Source organism: Mesoplodon bidens, assembly GCF_964165515.1.
Source record: "Mesoplodon bidens genome assembly, contig: HAP1_SCAFFOLD_402, whole genome shotgun sequence".
Classification (NCBI taxonomy): Eukaryota; Metazoa; Chordata; class Mammalia; order Artiodactyla; family Ziphiidae; genus Mesoplodon; species Mesoplodon bidens.
The window spans coordinates 275927-301442 of record NW_027671206.1 but is presented as its reverse complement, the minus strand read 5'-3'; the positions used below and the strand labels follow the sequence as shown (position 1 = coordinate 301442).

General features: G+C 40.2%; 1 pseudogene across 1 annotated transcript; it reads left to right on the top strand.

Annotated features, from left to right (window-relative positions):
• The first annotated feature begins 378 nt into the window (after positions 1-378).
• On the top strand, positions 379-914 carry LOC308611698 (ferritin light chain-like; annotated as a pseudogene). The gene has a single exon. The product of its transcript is annotated as a ferritin light chain-like (transcript).
• The last annotated feature ends 24602 nt before the right edge of the window (positions 915-25516 follow it).

The following is a 25516-nucleotide window of genomic DNA, read 5'->3' as shown; positions in this document are numbered from 1 at the left end:
TACAAGGTGACCATACTTTGAGAACCACTGCTCTAGTGGCTTGGAATGTTAAGAAAGCAATGGAAGAATCCCTTCCCAGATCTAGATTCTAGTATCACCAGCTATTTTGGTGGGAGGAAGGGTAAGTTTTGTCCTTGCTTGGACTTCTTGTTCATTTATATCAAAGCCTATTTGAGGCAGTGCGTTCGGCAGTCCTGCAGATCTGTCTTTTGCTTCAACAGTGTTTGGAATGAACAGACCCAGGGACGCTCCTTGCTCCAGCCCCCGACCACCTTCCAACCTTTCTTCCTTTCGCAACCTTTGGAATCAGACACTCAGCTATCCTCAGCCTCCAGGACAGGCCAACACCAGTTTTTGAGCTTAGCTCCTTATCACTGATCAACCACGAGTTCACAGGTTCGTCAGAATTATTCCACCGAGGTGGAGGCCGCCGTCCACCGCCTGTTCAACATGCATCTGTGGACACTTACCTCTCTCTGAGCATCTATTTCGACAGCAACAATGGGACTCTGGACAGTATGGGCCACATTTTTCGCCAACTGGCTGAGGAGAAGTGTGAGGGCGCCCAGCGCCTCTTGAAAATGCAAAACCAGTGCTGCGGCCGCGCCCTCTTCCAGGATGCGCAGAAGCCTTCTCAGGATGAGTGGGGTAAAACCCAGGATGCTGTGGAAGCCGCCATTCTTAGGGAGAAGAATCTGAACCAGGCACTAACGGATCTGCGCGCCCTGGGTCCTGCCCGTGCAGACTCCCAGTTCTGTGATTTCCTGGAGAGCCGCTTCCTGGAGGAGCAGGTAAAACTCATCCAGAAGATGGGAGACCACCTGACCAACCTCCGCAGGCTGGCTGGTCTGCAGGCTGTGCTGGGCGAGTATCTCTTTGAAAGGCTCACCCTCGAGCCAAACAGGAGTCTCTGAAGTCCAGCCGCGTCTGAGGAGACCCTCTGGCGTCAGAGCTTCTGCCTGAAGCCCCGCTCTGCAGCCACTAGGCAGCTTTGTAACCGCCCTGGAGCCCTCTCCCAAGCCTTGGACCAAATGGAAACAATAATGTTTTTTGCAGAAGGAAAAAAAAAAGCCTATTTGAAATACAAACAGAATAAAGCGAAAAAAAGAAATATATACATATATTCACGTTCTTTTAACATATGAATTGCCCCACTTTATCTGTGTGAAATAAGTTTGTTCCCATTATTGGGCTGGTTCTCAAGCTTTGCTGCTCGTTTGAATTACCTAAAGAGCTTTGAAGAAAAACATTGGTGTCTGGGTCCCAGCCCCAGAGATTTTGATTCAGTAGGTCTAGGGAGGAGCCTGGGCACGGGAAGGTCTCAGAGTTCCCCAGGTGATTCTAATGTGCAGCAACTTTGTGAACCACCTCTTGGCTTCAATGCAGCTAGTCATCAGATATTAAATCTAAGACACATGGACTACTAGTGCGTGAGCTCTGTCGCTAGGTGTATTCCATTTTCTTTCTCCTGGAAGATTCGTGCCAGGGAAAATGATTGATAGTTGTGTTACTTCTCTGAAATGGATGGAAATTTCCAATTAGCGTGAACAGGGGAGGGTGAATGGGTGAATGCAATAAGGTGTATCATTTACGTATTGCCCTATGTGTATGGCTAGAAGCTTTTGCAACTGAGGTCTGCCCTACTTTTCATGCTAATGGTAATGCTTGTCCTCCTAATGCAGCCATAAACTTTATAAGCCCATAGGTAGACAGCATCACAAAATATTTACCCCTCCCCACTGGCCCACTCTCAAGCTTCACTCCCCTTCCCCAATACACAAATGTACATCAATGCGCTTGAGACCAATATCAACATACTGACCTTCAATTCTTCTACTCTGCAGCTTCCCTCTTATCAGGAGATGTCAGCATTTAGTGCAAGGACAAATGCTTGCCTCTTGAGGAGTAATGTAGACAAAGCCTCCAAGAGACAAATAGCCCTCAGGGAGGGGGAAAAAGTCTTTCAAAAAGGTTGATGCCCAGAGGAGGCATTTTCAGTCATCTCAGCTTAGAGGTCAAATATCCAAAATTAAAAAGGTTAAAAAAAAGAAGAAGAAAGCAAGGAAGAAAAGAAGGAAACAATTTTCTTATCTCATAGTAATAAGGCAGTTTTCCTTAAAAAAAAAAAGACTTAAATTCTCTTTCCTAATCAAAATGTGCTTTTCCATCTTTAGACTATTCCTCTTATATCCTGTATTATTCATGATGTTTAATTCTTGAAATAGCACATGGCTGAAAACAGAAGCTAACCTCTTGTTCACTATGAATTGAATCTTCTTTTCCTAGGACCCGTCTACAATGTACAATTTGGGGTTGGCCAACATAATTATTTTCTCTGAAATACGTTACAGCATTTTGCCTTTTCAATATATAGTTATACAATACATTGATAACACAACATATTTAATATAGTCAATATAGTAAATACAGCTATAACACACATGATATGATGCCACTTTGGTGATTTTCTTCATCCATGTAATTCTGAAATTTGACAGTATAGTTTTCATATTCTAATGAGCTGAGTATTACCTTTGCAAGGATAGAAAAATAAAATAAATTCATAATATTCTTGTGTGGTTTGCCCCTGGGGTGGATTACCATAATGGGGGGATATTTGAGCCTTTCCCCAAGTCATTAAAAATCCTCCAGCGAGCAGCCCCTTGTCCTCTCCAGGGAGTGGGGGGAAAGGATCTTTAATCATAATAATCCTGGGGGGAGAAATCTCGGAAATAAGACATCTGCTTCTGTGCCTTGTTGTTTTGCAGAATAGCAATGATTGCCTTAGCAGCTTCTATTGCCATATGTATACAATAAGTAAATGAACAGAAAATTGAATGAACGCATAAAAGAAGGATAAACCCACCCAGCTTAACAAACCCACTCTCTCACCTGCTGTGCCCCGAAACATGAAAGAAAGAATCATGGGATCATAAGGATTAATAAAATAACAGTCTCTGTTAACAATATTGACAGGAGGTATAAGGATAATTTGTCTGATGTGGGACCAACAGCTTAACTAACTGCTTAATTCTTTTTTTTAAGGGCAATTCATTCATTTATTGTTTAAAGATTGTAAGACATCTGAATTTTTGTAGCACAATTTAAATGTTTTACTTTTTTGATAAAGCAGAGTATAATAGCAAAAACAATTAGTTTCCAGTAATATCTATATCTCTATTCAGAATTAAGTCTTCCACAGACATGTAACCTGGAAACAAAAGCCTGTTACAATAAGCAAAGCTTCAACGGAGTGGCTACTTTTTGGGCCAGGGAAAGGTTCATCCCTATAGGAGGATGATGTGCTATGTAAAATGGCTGCAAGGTCACAGCCTTGAGGGCGTTGGAAGTCTACTATCCTATTCCACATTACGTAGTTCAGGGAACTTCAAATGTCTGTTCATCTGCAACCAAGCTGGCAACCTTTAACTGATATTTCAAGCAGGTAAGAAATAAATGAAAAGAAATCCCTACATTGATGTTCCTTGATTTACACTGTTAAATGGTTCATTAACATGTAATTCTGGCTAAGAATTACATTTGAGACTCCTTGCTCAGATTTTGGTTAACAGTACAAATCTTTCAGAAATTCATGTTTTTATTAATCAATAATTTGTCAGCTAGGATACGTTCAGGCATCAGCTGCAACATCAAAATAGGTGCACTGCCTCAGCGCTTTGGAAAGACATAATCTAAAACACTAATAGCAGACAAAATATCTGTTACTAGACAGCATATGTGCAGTACAGCAAGACAAAAACATATTCATATGTGCCACGGACCAGCCTCAGAAAGAGGATTTCACCGCCCAGGGTCAGAAGGGACGGGGTAAGGAACTGAAGTAGCACCGACGAATGGGGTCAGAAGGACCAAGACAACTGACGGTTGCAAGGCAAGTTTTATTATGCTACAGTTGCAGATTATATAGACTAGAAAAGGGAAGGTTGCCAGACGGTGGTTTACATTATCTAATGACTGTCTCGGCTCAAGGTTAACTTCCCTGGCAGAAAACCCATAAACCCAGAATCATCCAAAATAACCTGCACGTGCAGGGTGGAGACAGATTGGCTTGTCTCATTTTACATACTTTCTGATTTCTGGACCCTGGTGATTTATCTCCCGTGGAATGGAACAAGGAGGGGAACAAGTAGGGACAGTCCCTTCGAGCAGCAGCGGCATGCCTGGCATGTCTGTAGCCTGCTCTCAAGGCTGATTGCTTCCCACAGGTCCCCCTTCTTTATTTTTTAATTTTTGCTGCAAAATAATTCCATGAAGCTTAGTGCCGAGAGTAGTATACTGAAGCATGAGGATACGAAACAGACATGAGAAGATTATTATCAATAATAGGCAAATTATGGCCAGGGTAATAACTCCTGACAACCCTCTAGTAATCCACGACTAAGGGTTTAACCACTTTAAATGATCCAGTAAAGTTTGAATTACATCTTCTGGTGAAATATCATCAAGATGTGCATGTTGTATATCCTGAATTTCAGCATTTAATTTCTTAAGATCAAGACTAATATTATTATCTGACCAAACACTCAGCAGATGCATTTTTACTTTTTCCCATTCCCAAATACAGTCATTGTACTTGTAAGGAATAACACAAATCCACGTATACTTTGCATGACAAGCTAAACGCATCCTCAATTTTAATGCTGCCATCTGATCTCCAATCCTCAAAATTGCGTTTTTAAATTCATCTAACTTGTTATTAATCTGTAAATCTATGTGACTTTGTAAAGATTAAGCAAGACTGGTATTTTGAGATAATTGATTAGCAAAGTGAGCATGATTAATACTCTGTGAAAGAGCAAGACGGGCAGTAGCCGCGGTAGCAGACAGAGCAGCCAAGGCAAGTAAACTTACTATTAGCCACCCAATAAAGCGTCTCCTTCTCTGCAAGGCTTTAGAGAGTTCCACCCATGCCTGTACTCCAGTATCTTCATACCAAGGTTCTCTCAGATGTACAGGCACCATAACATATATGGGTTGCCTTAGTATAAGCACAGATTGTGTTCCTGCAGAAGGGAACATACAACTGCTAAAAATACAATGAACACAGCTAATATTATATCCTCCTTTGGAAGAATTACCAATGTTAATAGAACCAATCAAAAGTGTATATGGAGGAGCAACACAAGTTATAACAGGTGTATTGGAATAAGTTAGAGCTAGTTTCCATATATCCCAGTTCTTTTGAAATGTGATAAACCTATCTATGATGGGAATAGAAGAGAGAAGAATTGACCCCTTGGTATGATCTGTAGTACACCATATTTGGTTATTATTCCAAGATGCATTGCAACATTCAAAATTGGATCCAGCAAAGTTAATGGTCATAAAAGGAGGAAATTGAGGTTTTGATTTTCTGTTAAGAATAGTAACCTTATGTCCAACTATAAGTATCCCTTGTCCTCCAAGTAAATGCTTCATACAGAAATAATTTCCTGAATCTTCACCTGGAACCTTGGCTATAGTAATAGCGGAATCCCAAAGTGGCGAGGCATATGAGATTCGACCTCTAATATTAATAGCTTGCCCATTTTTATACCAAATGATGGTATCCTTAAGATCCTCTCGTCGGCTGGTAGCCGGGCCTGTAAGAGTAATGTTGGTTCCTGTAAAATGAAGGTTCACAAAAGCAAAACAGTGTAATAAATGAGTGATAACATGTTTAGTAGCTTCTCGGGTCTGTGCTGTAGCACAGAGGAAACCAGAATAAGTATCAATAGTGACATGAACAAATTGTAATTTCCCAAAAGACGGGATATGAGTAACATCCATTTGCCATAAATAACTAGGTAATAATCCACGAGGATTAACACCATAATGTGGAACAGGAAGGTGAGGTAAGCACTGTGGGCATTGCTTAACAATTTGTCGGGTGGCTTCACGAGTAAGGGAAAATTCTTTGCGTAACGTAGCCGCCAACTGATGGTGTAAAGCATGCGACTGCTGTGCTGCTTGTGAAGCAGTTTGATCATAACTTACCATAATATGAGGGTGTCCAGGACATGGACCATGAGTATCAACAGTATGAAGATAATGAATGCAATACCTTAGCCATTCTTGACAGCATGACGAACGGAAAGGAGGAGGACGGTAATTTGGGATATGTCCTGCTTTAGGGAAAAGAGATTGAGGAGGAAGAGTAACTTTAACTTTATTTTTGGGAGGAAAACGCACAGGATAAAGATCACGTTTAGATCGAGTTAAAACATCTGCAGTCACATTAAGTTTAGACAATGGACCAGGCAAGTTAGAATGAGCACGGATATGCAGAGCTGCAACACGGCCATCGTGGGAACGAATAAGCTGTTGAAGCAAACGAAAAGAGGATGATAATTCAGGGTCATTAGTATGTCCTCTGGTCACAGTCTCCAGAAGAAATAATAAGCTGATAAGATATTTACTATCAGAAAACAAATTAAAAGATATAGAAGGCAAATGTTTAAAAGCCATCATGACAGCATACAGTTCAACACGTTGAGCTGAAGTCAAGGAAGTTTGTTTAATGAGTTTTGTTCCGTCGTCAGTGATTACAGTAGCCCCTCCTGAAGAAGAACCGTCTGTAAAAACCAAAGGTACATGAGGAATAGGCTGTTGCCTAATTATAGAAGGAAAGATATAACAGTTAACTTTGTCAAATTGGATCAATTTATCAGCAGGGTAATGGCATTCCAAGGCACCTGAAAATCCTGCAAGAGCAAGACCCCATTCATTACTATGTTGAAAAAGCCAATTTTGTTGACTAACTGAATAAGGGATAATAATTTGAGAAGGTTCTATACCCAGAAGTTGTAAGCATCTAGTTCTACCTTGCATTATTAGCTTACTACTAAGTTCAAAATAAGGGTTAATAACCTTAGAGGATGTAGTTTTCATATGAATCCATTCAATAATGCCAACAGTTTGCCATAAGATGGCAGTAGGCACATGAGGTGTTGGACAAGCAATTAAAGAAATTGGCAGGTGAGTATGCATTCGAGTTAACTGTGCAGAGCTGATAGCTCTATTAACTACTTGTAAAGCTTGAAGTGCTTCTGGAGTCATAGAGCGTGAAGTAGAAGGAGCTGAGTCACCTTTAAGAATATCAAACAAAGGCTCTAATTGAGCAGTAGTAAGTTTTAAGGAAGGCCTTGGCCAATTAATGTCTCCAAGTAATTTTTGAAAATCCTTTAATGTTTTTAAATTATCAACTCGAATTTGCAGTTTCTGAGGCCTAATGGTAGTGTTATCAATATATTTTCCCAAATAGAAAAATGGAGATTGTCTTTGAATTTTTTCTGAGGCAATGACCAAGCCAAATGATTGTAAGGATTGTTGTAAAAATTGAAAAGCAGTCTCTAATAAAGAAATATTATCAGTGGCTAAAAGTATATCATCCATATAATGTATGAGATATAACGTTGGAAACCTTTTTCTCACAGGAGTTAAGGCCTGAGCCACATAGTTTTGGCATAATGTAGGACTATTTGCCATGCCCTGAGGCAATACTTTCCATTGAAAGCTCCTCATGGGCTCCTTAAAATTTAAGGAAGGCAAGCTAAAAGCAAAATGTTTTCTATCTTCAGGAAACAAAGGAATAGTGAAAAAAACAATCTTTTAAATCTATAACTAAAAGATGATAATCGTGTGGTATGGCTGTTGGAGAGGGTAGGCCTGCTTGAAGAGCTCCCATTATTAGCATAGTTTTATTAACAGCTCTTAGATCCGGTAATAACCTATATTTTCCAGATTTTTTCTTGGTAATAAAAATAGGAGTATTCCAAGGACTATTGGAAATTTCTAAATGCCCTAATTGTTTCAGTACTAATTGTTCTGCAGCTTCTAATTTCTCCTTTGTGAGGGGCCATTGGTCCACCCATACAGGGTCATCACTCAGCCAAGTAATTGGATCGGCAGTGAGTGGAGGAGAATCCAAGGCCCCTAAGAAAAACACAAACCTTGTCTATCATATTTTATTTTCACATCAATAGGATAGACAGGTCCTTGTTGATTTGTTCCCAGCCCTTTTGTGGGAAGAAATCCTTGATCCAACATCATATTAGAGACTTGAGAATTTGGACTATAAAGTAATACTCCCATTTCTTTTAATATATCTCGGCCCCAGAGGTTTAAAGGCAGCCTAGGCAAAACATAAGGCTGGAAGTATCCTGAATGGCCCTCACTATCTTGCCATAATAACTGACTACTTTGCATAGGAGAAGAACTCTGTCCTATTCCTTGAAGTTCTGTAATAGTAGGACTAACGGGCCAATGTTTATGCCAGTGAATCTGTGTCATAACAGAGACATCAGCTCCAGTGTCTAACAAACCTGAAAAAACCTTTCCATTAATGGTTCATTTCCTTTCTGGATGTTCTTTCCCTATCTTCTGAATCCAGTAGGCAGCATTAGATGATCCAAAAGCCTTTGTGTCTCTCTTTTGATGTTGTAAAATTTGTCCATGAGGTACAAAGGGCAAAAGTAGCAATTGTGCAATTTTATCCCCAGGAGAAATCATTATTATATTTTTAATAGTTTGTGCCATGATTTTTATTTCTCCTTCGTAGTCACAATCTATGACTCCTGGCATAATAGTTAAACCCTTCATGGTGACACTACTTCTTCCCAATAGTAGTCCCATCAAACCCTTGGGTAAAGGTCCATAGATGCCCGTAGAGAAGGCCTGAGGACCCATTTCAGGAGTTAATACATAGCGGGCGGAGGTACTGTGGTCCAGTCCTGCGCTTCCTGCTGTTTCTCTGGAGAGCAAAGATATTGTATGTTTTTGTTTTTGGTTAATGTCTGATTGATAGTTTGAGGAGGATACACAGACATTGCCCCTATTATCTGTTGGGGCCGGGGAAGGCCCCGGGAGGAGTTTCCCGACAGTGGTGTTCCATCCTTGTGGGCCACTGAGCGACCAACAATCGCGTGCCCAACGTTTTCCCCTATTGCATTTAGGGCATAAACCAGGGATTTTCTGACCATCTGGAGGGTTTTGAGTAGGGAAGGAAGGACCAGGGTTACAGTGAAAAGATCTACATTCTCCAGCAAAATGACCTGCCTTTCCGCATTTAAAACTAGTCTTTGTTCTCTTTGGATTGTTTTTAAACCCCACTTTAGTTGATGCTGCAGCCATAGCAGCACCCTGTATATAAGCAGGCCCAATGTCTGCACAAAGGCGAATATAATCCTCCAATGTTCCCCGTTTTCTCCAAGGTCGAATCGCAGCCTGACATGCATTATTAGCATTTTCAAAAGCAAGTTGCTTAACTACAATTGTACCAGTGAGTCCATCCACAATGAGTCTCCCCACCGGCTGTAACAATCTATCTACAAAATCAGCATATGGTTCATCAGGTCCCTGTCTAATTTTTGAAAGATCCTCAGTTTTGTGTGTAGAAGATAATTTCCTCCAGGCTTGTAATGCCAAATGATTTATTTGAGGATAAGCAACAAAGGGATAAGTTAATCGAACTTGTAAAGAAATATATGGTCCTTCCCCAATCAGCATATGATAATCAACTGGAATATCATGGGTAGCATTCTTTTCTGCTTGTTCAGCAGCCCGTTCATAAAAATCAAACTTCCATATTAAATAATCTCCACCATTTAAACAAGCTCGTGCAATAGACTGCCAATCAGCAGGGGGAAGAGCTTCTCCTGTAATAGTGTCAACCATAGCAGTAGTAAAAGGAGCAGTGGGCCCATATTGAGCACAAGCAGATTTTAAATCTTTCAAAACTTTAAAAGGAAGAGCCTGATGCTCCCTAATAGCCTGTTGAGGATTATTAGGATCAGGTCTTTCCGTGACAGGACAACAGAAAATAGGATCTTCTCCTCGTTTTATTGCTGCTTGTACAGCACGTTGCAAGGGACTGAGCAGTTTTACAGATGGAGAATTTTGAGGAAGACAGTCCTTACTAATTTGCAGCTTTTTCACTGACTTATCTATTATAGCCATTAGAAAATCATCTTCAGGATACTTCTCTCTTTTATGTTTAAAAGCCTCATCTGTTAAGTCAAAATGTTCCTCTTCATCTGAAATATTTAAATTTATTAGCTCTTTTGGTTTAGGAAGTGGCGACACAGTAGCTGATAATACAGTCGTTTCTTCTGTCAGAGGCTTATGTTTTTCTGACTTTACATTCAAATCAACACTATCATGAGAAGAACCTAAACATATTTTTATCAGATTCCACAAACTAAATGTAACAACGGCAGTATGAGTAGGCCCTCGAGACTCATAATAATTTTTAAAATCTTCTCCAACTTTCTGCCAGATTTCTATGTCACAGAGCCGCCATCAGGAAACCAGGGAGATACATCATGGATATGCTGCAAAAATTCAGTCAACTGTGAGGTAGAAACTTTATTACCCCGAGCTTTAAGCATCGAAAGTAAAACCGGAGCAAATAATTCACGCTCCTTTGAGCCCTTTTGCCCCATCTTATTTTACTTCTGACTGTTGCCTTATGCCTCTGTTAGTTTCACTTTTACTCGTGTCCACACATATTTTGCATAAGGGTTCTCTTACCTGCACTTTCTTTTTCTTTTCATTGGCTTCACGCTTCAGGTCCCTGTTCAGGCGCCACTTGCCACGGACCAGCCTCAGAAAGAGGATTTCACCGCCCAGGGTCAGAAGGGACGGGGTAAGGAACTGAAGTAGCACCGACAAATGGGGTCAGAAGGACCAAGACAACTGACGGTTGCAAGGCAAGTTTTATTATGCTACAGTTGCAGATTATATCGACTAGAAAAGGGAAGGTTGCCAGACGGTGGTTTACATCATCTAATGACTGTCTCGGCTCAAGGATAACTTCCCTGGGAGAAAACCCATAAACCCAGAATCATCCAAAATAACCTGCACGTGCAGGGTGGAGACAGATTGGCTTGTCTCATTTTACATTCTTTCTGATTTCTGGGCCCTGGTGATTTATCTCCCGTGGAATGGAACAAGGAGGGGAACAAGTAGGGACAGTCCCTTCGAGCAGCGGCGGCATGCCTGGCATGTCCGTAGCCTGCTCTCAAGGCTGACTGCTTCCCACACATATGTTGGCTTGTTTAAGCCTCAAGCCCTCGATCCTTTGATGAAATACAATAATTTCATTCCTATGGTTTTCAATACCAAAAACTCAACCTCCAGGAGGGCTAAAGTCTAATTTGTACTCCAAACCAAGTAGCAGTGCAGTTCGCTACTACTGAGGCTGAATCCATAAAGACTTCAAGACCACGACCAGAAGACAAGTTATTATATATAATACCCTAGAAGGCCTGAAACATAATTATCATATACATAGCTGGTCCTTCAGAGCTTTTCACCTATAACATGTTTTTTGATGAAAGTTATTTAATGTACTGGAGATAACTGTGACTTACTGATCAAATATTTGAATACTTATACTTACCTGGGATTTCATTTCTGCTGAAAGAAAAAGGAAAAACAGGACTCACCTAAAAAAAACAAACTTTAGAAATGAAAGTAAAAATCTTATCACACACTCTCACTTTTGGAAGCAGCATAGAGGGGCAGTCAATGGTAAAACACTGGTGAAATAGGTCAAAACTCTAGGCCAAAAATCCATTATTATTATCGTCAGTGACAGTACCACAACTGTGCCCTTCATAATTAATAAGCACTCCTAACAATCTTCATTTGGCACCAGATGATGTGTTGAAGAGAAACACTCTGGGAGGTTTTGAATCACACTTGGTATTTTGTTAGCCAAGTTACAGGAGAATTTTTAAAGTGGGGGGAAGGGAAGAAGGAAACGGACCAGAAAAAGAATTGAAGCCATCATCTACAGACCAACAAAGCACTGAGAGTTCCAAACGTTATGTCAGACACTAAAGTGACTGATAGAGGCTCAAGTGGTTTATAAAACCTATAAAAAGACTACACCAGCAAAGTCCCCATTTATCGGTAGAGTTCAGAAACTAAAACAAGGAATATTTTAGCTTAAAACCTTATCTCAAGAGAATCATATACACTTCACATGAATAAAAATACCTGAAACCAAACATTTTTAAAAGCTCCAATACCCAAAATATAAAGAAAAAAATTAATTCAGAAGACTCAATCAATCCGTGATAATCACAAAACGGCCGGGCAATCTCTATCTCCCTTCCACATTAACCATCCATCCCCTGGAAGACCAAGGGAGATCAGACCTTCCAGACTTACCTTCCAGACTCACCTTCCAGACCTTCCAGACACCTGGCTGCTGCAAAATTCGATGGAGACTCCTTGTGGAACAGCAGTTTCGCATCTCTTGGGTTTCTCCCTATCGTGACCATGCAGGAAGCAAGTCTGGCTGTGCTATTTCTTATCATTGTCTGTCACCCATCTGCACCATGATATTGAAAAAGTAGTTCCCTTTCCCCCAGAAGGTTGAGGCTCAGCTACAGGGGTAATTCTCCTGGGCACACAGTCATTATTTAGGCCGACTCAGTGACTTCAACCGGCTTAATCATGTGATCAGGTTTGTTGCCGGCTGCATAATGCTCCCACATCTGTAGGTAGAGCCGCTCTAGTTCCATTGTATATTGTTTGGTGTTGAACAGAGGGCTAGATGTTCTCTGCTTCCAGACTTTGCCACGAATTTTCTTCAGGTATTCGAGATCAGTTCCCAGTTTCACAGCTATCTCTTCATATTCTTGCCGATTTTTAGCAATCAGCTCAAGACAGCCTAAACAAGTGAGCTGGGAACCTGCAACTCGGGAAGCAAGAGTCTCTCCTGGCATAGTCACCATGGGGGTCCCTGCCCAAAGGACATCCATCCCTGTGGTGTGGCCATTACAGAGTGGAGTGTCCAAGCAGACATCAGCCAGCTGGCCTCTCCGAACATGTTCCTCTTTAGGAGCAACAGGGGAAAAAATGATACGGTTTGGGGGAAGGCCCATATTTTGTGCGTACTGTTGAATATTAGCTTCTCCTGCTGCTGGAAAACGCAACAGCCACAGTACACTATTGGGAACACGCTTCAGAATATTTGCCCACATCTGCAAAGTAGATGGGTCAATTTTGTATAACTGATTAAAGTTACAGTACACAATGGCATCTTCCGGTAACCCGTACTGAGAACGTGTGGTTACAATAATGGTACGGGGAACCTCCTCTCCAGTGGCAGCCTTATTGTTGATCAGGGTAGTTGCCAGGCCATTGCTAATACTGAATCCATTCATTGTAATCTGAATTTGTCCTCTGTTAATCATTTCAATAACTGCTTCTGCAACAGTATTCATAGGAATGACAGGCATATTAAGAGCTGTATTACTGCTGTCTGCGTTGTCTTCTCCATCAGGACATTTCATCTTGACTATTTGCACATCTGATAGACTATCAAGAAATGCTTGGAGGTCGATGCCATTCAGCACAATCCGATTGTCATAAATGTGCCCATTGGACTTAAAATCGATGACGGCTTTTTTCTTCAGGTGAGGGAACATATTAGCATGATCACCAATAAAGAACGTATGGGGCATATAAGCCAGTTTCTCAGAATACTGCTCAGCAACTTCAGCAGGTGACGTTTCCTGATCAGTGATGATATAATCCATGAAAAGCACGCCACTAGTCCCAGGGTACCCCAGCCACATTGCCTGAATAGGAGCTGGCCTGAGAGCAAAGAGTTCATTTCGAGCACCCCTGGTATAACCATTCATATTTAGAAGGATGTGTATACCATCTTGATGGATGCGATCAGCTGCTTTCCCATTGCATGGAATCTGAGAAAGATCAGTGAAATGATTGGCTTCTGCCATCACCTTCACTCGGAAGTTTGTGCCATCATGTGGGCTCAGGGCATAACAGAATATCTCAAATTTATCAGGACTGTGCATGCCTGGAATAGACTGCATAAGGTGAGAAGTAGGATGGTTCCCAAAGTCAGAACTCACGTATCCTACACGCAGTCGACCATCACTGAGCTTCAAGTCTGTTATATGTTCATACGGTGGTTTATGAAGGGCACTTATATTAGCCAAGCAGAGGTTCCCATGCCTCTCAGCAATAGCCTTCCTGAAGCCATGAGGAAGAGGATAGAGCATACTATGATGAGGCTGCACAGAAGGCAACCTATTCTTCTCCAACTGGTCAGCCACAATGCTGACCAACTTCTTCATTCGCTCATCATAGTCTGTCCAATCACAGACAACCTGCAGGCAATGAGCCAAATTACAATAAGCGTCAGGAAAATCAGGTTGAAGCTTCAGAACAGTGCGATAAGAAGCAATTGCTTCTGGAATATTCCCTGAATCCTGGTGAATGGAAGCCAGATTGCTGTGGGCATCCGCAAATGCAGGGTTGATCTGCACGGCACGAGTATAACACTCTAAGGCTCCCTGAACATCCTGCATCTCCCATAGAGTGTTTCCCATATTACAGTACGCATCAGCAAAGGTAGGACTGATTCGAATAGCCTCCTTATAATGCATCAGAGCTTCGTGCAGTTTTCCCTGCTGCTTCAATACACTTGCTAAATTTGAATGGGCATCAGCAAAGTCTGGGCAGAGCTCTAATGCTTTACGATACAAGTGAACCGCGTCTTCACTGTTTCCCTGTTCTCCTTTGATATTGGCTAGGTTATTCAGAGAGTCTGCATGGCGGGGACACAGCCGGAGAGCTGTACGATAACAATCTTCTGCTTCAGCAACACTGCCCTTCTCTTTGAGAGCGTTGGCTAAGTTGCAGTAAGCATCAGGGAAATGTGGTTGCAATTCAATAGCTCGCCTGTAGGTGTCTATTGCCAGATCCATCAGGCCTTGCTCATAGTATACACAAGCCAGGTTGCCATGTACCACTGCATGATTTGGACTCAAGCTTAGGGCACGAAGGTAAGCTGCCACAGCTCTGTCAAAAATCCGTGCCTCATTGAAGACATTTCCTAAATTGATATAAGCATCCAGAAAATTGGGGTCAAGGGTGACAGCCTTTTCAAAGTGATGAATTGCAAGCCAAATCTCCCCTTGTGCATTGAAAACACAGCCAAGATTACTCCAAGCTACTGCAAAGTTCGGTTGCATCTCAATTGCTTTCAAATAACATGCCTTGGCTTCTTCTAAGCCACCCAGGGCTTTGAGCAGGTTCCCCAGGTCACTGCGAACACAGTACAAAGAAGGATTGTACTGAAGAGCAGAGACGTAAGCTTGTACTGCTCCTTCCATGTCGCCTGCTGCTACCAAAGCGGCTGCCAGGTTAATATAACCATCGATGAAATCTGGTTTGAGACGCAATGCATGCCGGTAATGCTCAGTTGCTTCCTGCAACTGCCCTCTTTCCTTGTACACATTCCCCAAATTCGAATAGGCTTCTGCCAGAAGAGGGTTCTGTTTAATTGCCAGAGTACTAAAGTGGGCAGATCTGTCCAGCCTTCGACACTGGAAGTGTATAGATGAAAGTAATAAAAGTACACCAGTATTGCCTGGCTCTTGTCTCCAGAGCTGCATGCAGTGTCTCTCAGCTGTCTCAAAATCTCCTGCCTGATATTCTCGATGTGCCAGCTCAGCTAACCCTTGGAAGGAAAGCATACGTTTCGTTGGTTCTGTGCTGTCGGCCATGTTGCCCATGGAAGACGCCATCTGGAGCTTCTGGAGAGAGTGAAAAAAGGGAGTAATTGAGTCCCGCTGCCGCCACTACTGGCAAGAATGTTTCTAGTGGTAGCAAACACGAGCGCAGCAGCCGTACCACTGCTTTGGCACGCTTAAGCAGCGGCAACAGTTACAGGCACCGAACCTTAGGAACTATGGTTGGCCATCTACCTCTCATGCTCTTGAAATCTTAATTCTTAACCCTGCCCTCTTCCCCCATTTTTCTCCTAATCAGGGAATAAAAATTACCTATCCATTTGCCTTAGAAGAAATCAAAAGTCAGTAGGCCAAACACTTTTCAAAATATTGTTTTCTGTCCAGTTGGAAATGAAATACATGATTGACTTTTCTTCATCATTCATATAGTCAACGTGGAGAACATTAGGGCCGTGAATTTCAATACAGTAAGATGAGAAACTTTTAAATTGGCCTTCCCAAACCACTAATAAGTAACCGATGTTGTATAGAATGCTAAAATCTTAGAGACTGAGTTTGATATTTTAAAAGTTCTGCAAACATGAGCTAATTTCTCCTCATCAAATTTCTCATGCCTCAAACCTGAGTATCACTTTTTAAAAGATAAATTTATTTTTATTTATTTATTTATTTTTATCTTGGCTGCGTTGGGTCTTCAGTGCTGCGTGCAGGCTTTCTCTAGTTGCGGCGAGCGGGGGCTACTCTTTGTTGCGGTGTCCGGGCTTCTCATCACAGTAGCTTCTATTGTTGTTCCACAACTCTATGGGTTCCTTTTTAGGTCCTACGAAGAACCCTAGAAATTAGTTCATGTAATTATAGGTTTTTGGAAAATTGTCAAAAGTGAGATATTTTAATTTCCATCAGGTAAGTCCAGCGTCTATTTCTTTGTCAATTTTCCTTCTATCATATTCTGCTATGTTGGATCATATTGGATTGGTCACAGGCTTTCTTGAAATCTGGCTAAGGAGATGTTTTAAGTGAGGCTATTATGTGATTTTCAGACACCACCATATGTAACTGACTATATAATATCCCATTACAGGAATAACTTCCAGTACTCTTACTGACTACTCTACTGACTTAACTAGCACAAGACACAGAAGCGTAAGGACAAAAACCACCTTACAATATAGCCATGTCTTGCACTTCACAGCTCTCAAAGCATGTGCGTTTGAAGAAGAAAAAAAGAACTGAAAAGTATAAAACCAGAAGTTATTCTGTGGAAAATTATTTCAATCATCAGGCATGTGAAGGATAAGTCAAAGATTCAGTTTTCTTCAATGCTTAGTCAAAACGGAAATTTCCTTCTGTCAAGAATATACCCCAGGGCTTCCCTGGTGGTGCAGTGGTTGAGAGTCTGCCTGCCGATGCAGGGGACACGGGTTCGTGCCCCAGTCCGGGAAGATCCCATATGCCACGTAGCAGCTAGGCCCGTGAGCCATGGCCACTGAGCCTGCATGTCCGGAGCCTGTGCCCCACAACGGGGAGAGGCCACAACAGTGAGAGGCCAGCATACCGCAAAAAAAAAAATAACCAATATACTCCAGGGGCTTCCCTGATGGCACAGTGGTTAGGAAGTCACCTGCCAATGCAGGGGACACGGGTTCGAGCCCTGGTCCGGGAAGATCCCACATGCCGCGGAACAACTAAGACCGTGTGCCACGACTATGGAGCCTTCGCTCTAGAGCCCGTGAGCCACAACTACTGAGCCTGCGAGCCACAACTACTGAAGCTTGTGTGCCTAGAGCCTGTGCTTTGCAACAAGAGAAGCCACCACAATAAGAAGCCTGCACACCGCAACAAAGAGTATCCCCCAGTCGCTGCAACTAGAGAAAGCCTGCGCACAGCAACGAAGACACAACACAGTCAAAAATAAATAAAGAAATAAAAGAATATACCCCATCAATAATGTGTGTAATGGAATGGTGTGAATGAGTATTTTATCAGAATTCCTGTAATGCACAAACCTATAGCAGTACTGAAATCAGTAATGCATTTATAATAGTAAATATTTATGAGGAAGTAATCCATAGAGGTTTTCTCAAAGTTAACAATGAACATTAATGCGACATTATCAATAATAAATTGTGATGCTGAAATAAACTTTTCTAAACTATTAATAACTAAAAGCAAACTCTAATCAACCATGTGAAAAGAAATCTATGTCTATAAACTACAAAGTTTATTTCTTACAATTTTATTTCTAAAACAGGAGGCAGTTAAAGAATATATAGCTACAAGAGTGGGGAAAAAGTTTTATAGAGACACATCTGGCAGTAGTTAATTTTCAAATGTCATTTTTCTAGATTTTGTGACACCTATAGTATTGATATTTCAAAGCATTTAACAAATTGTAATTTGAAGATTTGCTACTTCCAGGTAGAGTAAAATATTTTGAAGCAAAACAACATTTCCACTGAGAAAAATTTTAAAAGCCAAATAAAATAGTCAGCATTCAATCAAAAAGTTCTAGACATACCAAGAGATAGAATCATATGACTAAAATTCTAAGAAAAGAACAGATAATACACAAATATTTATATAAGATATTGTGTATATTTATCAGGAAAAGTCTTTATCAAGAAAAGACTTTTAAATCATCAAAATTAATATTACATTTTATTTATTTGTATATTTTATTTATATATAGATATTTAGATATTTATATAAAGAACTTAAAGTTAAAGCTCTAGTTAAGGCAGTGACAAAAGCAGTAGCAGTGGCAGTGAAAAGAAATGGTTATATTCAAGGATATTTTGTCAGTAAAAGTCCAAGATCAAATGTCTGACTGCATACATGGGATGGATAGACGGTGTGGGAAAAATCAAAGTTAACTATAGAGGTTCTAGTGAAGATGGGGTTGCCATCCCCCAACCCAAGGGGTTGCTATCATCCCCAAGGTCTAGGAGACTCAAAAGGAAGGTCATGGTCGAGGAAAAGTTAATTGCTGGGAAAATAAGACTCCCAGTCTCTCCAGCTCCTTACACTAGTTTTTTTTTAAACATCTTCATTGGAGTATAATTGCTTTACAATGGTGTGTTAGTTTCCACTTTCTAACAAAGTAAATCAGTTATACATATACATATGTCCCCATATCTCTTCCCTCTTGCAACTCCCTCCCTCCCACCCGCCCTATGTCACCCCTCTAGGTGGTCACAAAGCACAGAGCTGATCTTCCTGGGCTATGCGGCTGCTTCCCACTAGCTATCTATTCCTTATACCAGTTTTGTTTTTCTGCTCATATACGTAGCAGCATTTCATTCAAGGGGAAAGTCATTGATCTGACTGGTCAAATTAAACACCATAGTTCAAGGCACATTTACAGTGGTTAGTTCCTCCACAATTTAGAAAGTAACGTTCACAATTTCCCTCTTCCTACACTGTGGAACACATTGGCCATTCCTCCAAAGTTTCCACTCCATAGAGTGGACCAGAGATGACATTAGCCCAGAACTGAGAGCTTGGCATGAGATGGTGTCAACCCCACCTAGAGCTCTGGCATAAGTTATGACCCAACCCAGCTCTACAGAGAGTTCTGCATGGAATCTTGTCTCAGCCATAATAATGTGATTCTGTTTTTCATTTGGTTTGCTTCTTTGCTTAACTTTCCCTGGCCACTCTGACAAACAAAATTTCAGGCAATCCTGGGCCACTCACTAACTTTATTCCATCTAATGTTATCCAGATTCCCAAGAAAATTACTAACTATAAAGGGGGAAATTTGGAACATGGTGAGTTTTAGGTGCCTGAAATATACAGGTAACTGAATCCAGTTAAGTAGCAAATTATTTGGATCTCAAATATGCCAGTAGAAGAGCAGACTAAGCTCAATTTAATGTACTCTTACTGGAGACACATGTAAATTCTGGGTCAGTTTTCAAAATGTTAAAAGCACATAGCTGAGATTAAAAGAAAGAAAGGAGCACCTGCATGTTTCAGAAAGTAACAGAGAAATTAAATCCAGAGAAATAAGAGCAGACTGATGTGTATGCGTTCTGTTCCTTAGTAGAGGCCTTATGTACATAGGGGCTGGAGCTAGAAATCTAACATTACCTTGAGGCCAGGAATTTAGACTCAGGATGGAACAATATGGAGAAGTTAGTACAGATATCCTACAGAACTTTCATGAGGAACTGCTTAGTCCATTAAGAGGGCCAAGGGAGGTGGTGAGGAAGATTGATATCTCTTGAAAACCTTCAGGTACAGAAAACATCAGCACCTCTGAAAAGTAGGCCTGTCCTTCCCAGAGTTGTGATGGCCAGGTTGTCACTAACCTGTAAGGCCCTGTATGAATCAGAAACTGCAAGGAGAGGAATTCAAAGAAAACCAGATGCAGGATGGGTGTGGCAATAAATCCTAGGACCCTATCAGAAACAAAATTAAAACCACTCTAGAGGGAAATTTTAACAAACCAGGGCAGAGAGTATCCTAACCAGAATAAAATAATAATTCTGAGGAAGTTCCTTTACTTATTTAAGTAAGATTCAATGCATTTCCATGGCCAGGCCCTTTAGAAGAATTCTAAAACATATACAAACAATTCATTTACATCTTATATATCCCACCATCCAGAGCAAAATTCACTTAAGAACTGTACTGGTGGAAATTGGGCAGCACTATGGAGAAAATAAAATGTGTTTACCATCAAAAAACATGAAGGTAAGAAAGATAATGTCTAATTTTTTAATTATCCTGTGGTTTCTTGAAATCTTTTGGAAACCCAAACTAGAGAAACCTAGGAGGAAATGAAGATTTAAATGTTTAGAGATTTATCAACTCATCTATAAAAGCTTTATTAATCTCTTCTTTTAATAACATTCCTGAGAGGTATAAATGTGTCCAGTGATAGGGTTGAATAAGCCTGAGAGAATTTCAATTGTTTACTATTCTTGGTCAGCTCTTAAGACCTTTCAGGAGCATCTTGATTTTCATGGCCTCATCCAACAAAAGCAGGATATTTTACAGAAAGTCCTGGGCCACTTTTCGGCTTGCTTTTGTGTTTATGCTTTTGGTTTTTTCACATCGGGCGGTACATTAGGCTACCTATTGCATACTCCCTCATTCATGCATGCATTCACTCAAACAATATTGACTGAGTTGAGACATTTAATTAACACTCAATAAATGATGTTTAGATGAATGAATGCGCTTTCTATCAAAGTAAGTGTAAGTACTGAGAAAAATTACAGAATGTATGATCCCAGCCCCACAAAAGCTTATAACTGTGTTGAGGATATAACATATGCTGATGAAATAAGTAATATATCATATTGGACAGGGTCTAAGTTCAAAAATGAGTTTTTATAAATAATCAGAGCCTAAGGAGCACAAAGAAGGGACAGTTCATTATGGCTTGAATCTATCAATAAATGTACATTTCAGATGAGATTTGAGATTGACCTCAAAGAAGAGGACTTAGATATATGAACAGAGAACAAAAAAGGCATGGTGATAGCATGTGCATAGATAGTGTGGCCAATATTTATGTTCTTCATTAAAGATAGTCAGAGATAACCCAAATGTAACTGTTTCCATGGGTCCATTCTCAGTATCCAAAGAAAACGGCAAATCCTATCTTAGTAAAACTAATGAAAAACACAGTCTTTAACAAAGAGATTGTGAAGGAAAGGGGGAGAGAAAGGCTTGCATCCCACACCACACAACAAAACTTATTGAATTATTTGTTTAATTGTCTCCCTCTGAAAATTTCCTCTCCCTCTCTCGGTACGCGTCTCTTCTCCCACATCTGACCACACTCTACCAGCCATCTTTCCAGATCTTTCCAGAACTCTCCATCCTAGTTTCATTAGGCCACAATTTAAACATCTCACAGGTCTCCAGGATGCATCCCCATCACTTATTCCACAAAGACAAACAAAGGACACTTCTCAGGATCACGTTTCTTTGAAGGAAGAGGTCATGAGGAGTGATTATAAATAATATAAGGTGGAGAGCAGTGACTTAAAATACCATTTTTCACCTTAGAATGTGAATACAGGGAACTTTGGGAAACTAGAAAATCTAGAAAGGATTCACTGATAATTATTTATGTTCAATGAATAAAATAAAATGTAATAATACGGCTGAACTCTGACAGATTCACTTTTTCAAAAGTTGCTTTCACACACTTTCACTATTGGGATGTTTGATAAACACACCTTTCCTTCTTTACTTTCTTCTTTCTTTGCAGATACTGGCACCAAACTTTCAAACAATAACAACCTTCCCATAAGTCCCTTGCCAGGCAAGGTTAAGGTATAACAATCCAAACAAAGTTTTGAAGAAGATAACTGCTTGAAAGCACAGGAAAAGAGCTGGGTTTCTCTTATTCAACAGTCACATAATGAGTAATGTGCGAATTGGTTTAAAAAGTCTCTCTGCATGAGGGGCTAAGGTTAAGATTAGAACTTCTGAGGCCAGAAGAGCAAAATGACTACAACAATCCACATATTTTCAAGAGCTGCCCTTTGGATGTGAGGCATTGATTTTTCCCACTATTTTTTCAGCAACCCAACTGGTGTCTTTATTAAACGACATAAGAGAATACAGTGTGGCCAAGAAGGCTTAGATTTCCTTAGCCCCAAGTCAGATATTCTCCAGTGACTGTCCACTCAAATGAAAAAGAGAGATTTACAAGAGGAAACTGGATACAACTGAGTGTACTTTAATTTTACCTGAATTATTTGTTTTGTTTTCAATTCTCCGCTGAAGTGCCTACATTAATATATCTTTAAGAGCATTTCCTTAAGTTGAAGTATTCATTCAGTATATTCATTTACTATAATTTAGAAAAGCCAAATGATTTAGACAAATTCATTTCTATATTGCCACAACAGTGTATTGTGAACTAAATGACACCTGGCAGTTCTTTACTCAGATACTAACTCAATTAGAAGGCAGAACAAGGATACCTACCCATTCAGGGAAGGATAGGTCACTTAGCCTCTGTAGCTCTCTTAGGTCTCTTATCATCACAGTAACAAATTGAAGACTAAAAACCATATGATTATCTCAATAGATGAAAAAAAATCTTTTGAAAAAAATTCAATATCCATTCATGGTAAAAACTCTCCAGAAAGTGGGCATAGAGGGAACACATACCTCAACATAATAAAGGCCATATACGACAAGCTCATAGCTAACATACTCAATGGTGAAAAGCTGAAAGCATTTCCCCTAAGATCAGGAACAAGACAAGGATGCCCACTCTCACCACTTTTATTGAAGGTACTTTTGGAAGTCCTAGCCACAGCAATCAGACAAGAAAAGTCAATAAATAAAAGGACTCCAAAATGGAGAGGAAAAAGTAAAACTGTCACTGTTTGCAGATGGCATGATCCATAGAAAATCTGAAAGACACCATCCAAAAATTATTAGAGCTCAAAAATGAACTTGGTAAATTTGTAGGATACAGAATTTATATCTAGAAATCTACTGTATTTCTATACACTAACAGTGAACTATCAGAAAGAGAAATTAAGGAAACAATCCCATTTACAATCGCGTAAAAAAGAATAAAATACAGAAGAATAAATCTGCCTAAGGAGGTAAAAGACCTGTACCCAGGGAACTATATGACACTGATACAAGAAATTAAAGATGACACAAACAGCTGGAAAGATATACCATGGTCACGGATTGGAAGAATTAATATTGTTAAAGTGACTATCATACCCAAGGAAATCAATGGATTCAATGCAGTCTGTATCAACATATCAAGGGCATTTTCCACAGACCTAGAACAAATAATTTTAAAGTTTGTATGGAAACACAAAAGGTCCTGAATAGCTAAAACAGTCTTGAGAAAGAAGAACACAACTGGAGGAATCATGCTCCCTGGCTTCAGACTATGCTACAAACCTACAGTAATCAAAACAGCATGGTACTGGCACAAAAACATCGATCACTGGAACAGAATAGAGAGCCCAGAAAGAAACCCATGCACTTATGGTCAATGAATCTATGACAAAGGAGGCAAGAATATGCAGTGGAGAAATGTCTGGGCTTCATTAGGGATGGTTTCATCAATTAATTTGTTTTCTTAAATGGACCATACTTTTCCATGTCTTTGTATACCTTGTGATTTTTTTGGTTGAAAATTTGTCTTTCAAATATTATAATGTGGTATCTATGGAAATCAGATTCTCCCACTTTCCCAGGGTTTCCTGGGCTTTTGATTGTTGGAGGCTGTAGTAGTCTGTTTGTTTAGGGACCTTTCCAAACTATTTTTGCAATGACTGTTTTCCTTATCGTATGTATGCACCGAAGTCTCTGTTCCTTTAGTTCATGTTTAGCTAATGTTTTGACAGAGATTTCCTTGAATTCCTGCACCTAAAACAAACAAAAATAAATACACACAAGCACATCCACATGCACACCCAAAACCACACACCTCTGCCCATTGTGCAGATTGCTGGATCACTCCTTCAACATTTAGCTGACCTGCATTGAGTTCAGGGCTCAGCCCATGGTAAAAGCTTAGAGACTCCTCTGGTGTTTTCAGAACATGCATCTTATCTCGAGTATGCATGTGGCTTTCCTAATTTCTCTGGACACATGTGTACTTTTTGTAGGTTCTAATTTCCCAAAGAATCTCCCCCAACTTTGGCTCCTGCATCTTCTGTGGTCTACTGTATTTCAATGCACAGTCTTCTGCCCCAGCCATCTGTGCTTTGTTAGTTCAACTTGCACTTTTTTGAGCATTGACCGCTGCTTTTCCAGACTGTGTTCCAAGTTAGCTAAGACAGAGATAAGCATCTTGTGTCAGTCCTTCAGGTAGCTCCCAGACAGGTTAGAACAGATACACATAATAATCTGAGAGTACAGTCTCTTCTGCTCCCTCCTGAAGCAGGATTGAGGGTCCCATTCTAGGAATGGTCTGCTGTTACTTTAAGACTATCACTGCATTAAGACTCCACCACTTTAAGACCATCACTACACTAACAGTGGATGGGGCAAGGGCAAGTAAAAATGCCACAAAGCTTTCCTGCCATTTTCAAATTGCCTCTTCCCTGGTTCACTATGTGTTTGGTTGCTATAAATCTTTGGCTGATTTCAGGACTAAGAGAAACTCAAAGAACCCCACAGCAAAAACCAGTATAATCAAACTCTCAGAAGCCAAATGACACAGAAAGAATCTTTTCTCCCAAAGGAGAAAGAAAAAAGAAATTTGTTACAAAGCAGGGATCCTCAAAAAGATTAGAGCTAATTTCCTCTATGAAACCACGGAAGCAAGAGGCCAGCCATATTTAAAGTGCTGAAAGAAAAAAAATTGTCCACCAAGAATTCTATATTTGGCCAAACTGGTTTCAAAACGTAGGGAGAAATTAACGCATTCCCAGATGAACAAAGGCTGAGGGCATTTATTTTACAACTTCCTACCACTGCCCTATGAGAAATGCTAAATTGAACCTTCAGGTTGAAATGAAAGGACACTAGACAGCATCTCGAAGCTGTAGAAAGAAATAGAAATCTCCAGTAAAGATAAATACATGGGCAAGTACTAAAGCCAGTATTGTGTTATTGGCTTGTAGCTCTACTTTTTATTTCTTACATGATTGAAAAAACAAATGTATAAAATAATCATAAATCCATGTTATTGGGCTCACAAAGTAAAAAGGTGTAATTTGTGACAATAATAATGTAAAGAGGAGGAACAGAACTGTAGAGGAACAGAGTTTCTGTGTGCTACTGAAGTTGGTTTCAATTGAAATTATATTGTTTTAACTTTAGAATGGTAAATGTCATCTTCTTGATAACCACAAAGAAAATATCAATAGACCATATGCAAAAAGAAATGAAAAGGGAATCAAGAGTTCACCACAAGAAAATCGGCTAAGCACAGAAGTCAGTAATGGAGTAAATGAGGGGCAAAAAATGCATAAGACATACAGAAAACAAGCAGGAAATAGACAGAATTAAGTTCTTCCTCATCAGTAATTTTTGAAAAAGTAAGTGGA